Raw genomic sequence first — 1,562 nt, forward strand, 5'->3', positions numbered from 1 at the left:
TGTGCAGGTCTGACTCTTCAGTCTGCACTTGTTGATGCTGCCGCTTGCAATGTTCCTATCAAAGTCACAGCTTTAAAGGCCCCACAATATAACATGGCCAAGAAAAAAAAAAAAAACAGAACAAGAAACAAGGCACATGCACGACCACCGAGGGATGTAGATAACTTTTTATCGTCCTGCAATAGTAAAGCACATTTTACACAGGTCACAAGTTTTTAAAGGTCATTTCTGTCTAAGTGTGCATTGAGAGAGACTTAGGTTTTAGTGAGCAAACACAAAAGCTACTGCTGCCCAGTGTCGAACCAGGGACCTTTTGCGTGTGAGGCAAATGTGATAACCACTACACTACAGAAACAAGCTTGCTGGCTTGACTGAAGGAGCACAGTTCCCCTCATACGTTTGCCCGATTTCCTCTATACTTGATCAGCAGTTGCTCAGAATGCGAGGGGTAAGTGTGAAAATTGCAGCGGTGTCAGCCAGCATGCATACACTCAGACGTCCTGAAAAGTCAGAGCTGCGGGAAGAGATAGACAAATATCTGATGCCTAAATGCCAGGAACGCAAGCCTGTGAAATCATCACACAGGGCGCACTGAGAGCAAGCAGGAAGGAAGCCAAGGCATTGTAATCCATTTTTCGCCTGAGGCAAAAAATATGTTTTGCGCAACAATGCTTCGAGTGGAATGAGAAATGTTGAGGGGTTGTGTATTTTGAGCAGGATTTGATTGTTTTCCGCTAAAATGGGCTCGTCTGGGATTTGAACCCGGGACCTCTCGCACCCGAAGCGAGAATCATACCCCTAGACCAACGAGCCTGGGCACAGAAGCGCTACGGCTCCCACCCTGCTCCGAGGGTTGGTGGCAGAGATTGGGAGACTACATCCCAAAGCAAGAAACGCCACATGGTGCTCTCTTCTGCAGTATGACTAGAGTCATTTTCATGGTCGTCATCGAACATGACATAAAAAGCCTCTATCCTTTAGACATTTTGTCCCAGATTTACAAGAAAATGACTGAGCGTGACGCTGTGCCAAATTTGCAAGCCCCACGCTCCGTCATTTTCAAAATGCAGGGAAGCGCCGTATTTAGTAGAATACAGCGCACCCCTGTGCTTCCCCCTGCGCCAGCTCTAAATTAGCTGCTGAGCGTCAACGCAGCCGTTCTTGCACCATGGTACAAGGATGACTGCGTTGAGGGGGAAATTGTTTTTGTGCAGGAAGGGACACCTTCCTGGCCAAAAGAAAAATCTTCAATGGTGATTTGCTCTTACTTCTATGTGTGCTGCAGAATGCAGCACACATAGAAAGAGAAAAAACGAGGAGAAATGAAAACATTTCTCCTCAGTGCGCCACTCTAACGATACCCCTGGGATGGCGTTGGATTTTGGCACGGACGCAGATTTACGACAACTCCTAAATCTGGAGCAGCATCAAAATGCTATGGTGTTGCTGTGGCACACTCACAGCAACACCCATTGCACGCCCCTTCCAGGGAAAGCGCTGAATGCTACGGTGCCGTATTTACAAGGTGGTGTTAAGCCACAAAAAGTGTCTGAACGCCATCT

At 47.4% G+C, this 1,562-nt stretch overlaps 1 non-coding gene across 1 annotated transcript; it reads right to left on the reverse strand.

The window, feature by feature from the left end:
- Nucleotides 1–741: 741 nt before the first annotated feature.
- Nucleotides 742–813, reverse strand: TRNAP-CGG (transfer RNA proline (anticodon CGG)). Its single transcript has one exon. It is a non-coding gene; the product is annotated as a tRNA-Pro (tRNA).
- Between the last annotated feature and the right edge of the window lie 749 nt (nucleotides 814–1,562).

This window comes from Pleurodeles waltl, unplaced genomic scaffold, assembly GCF_031143425.1.
Source record: "Pleurodeles waltl isolate 20211129_DDA unplaced genomic scaffold, aPleWal1.hap1.20221129 scaffold_72, whole genome shotgun sequence".
In the NCBI taxonomy this organism is placed as follows: domain Eukaryota; kingdom Metazoa; phylum Chordata; class Amphibia; order Caudata; family Salamandridae; genus Pleurodeles; species Pleurodeles waltl.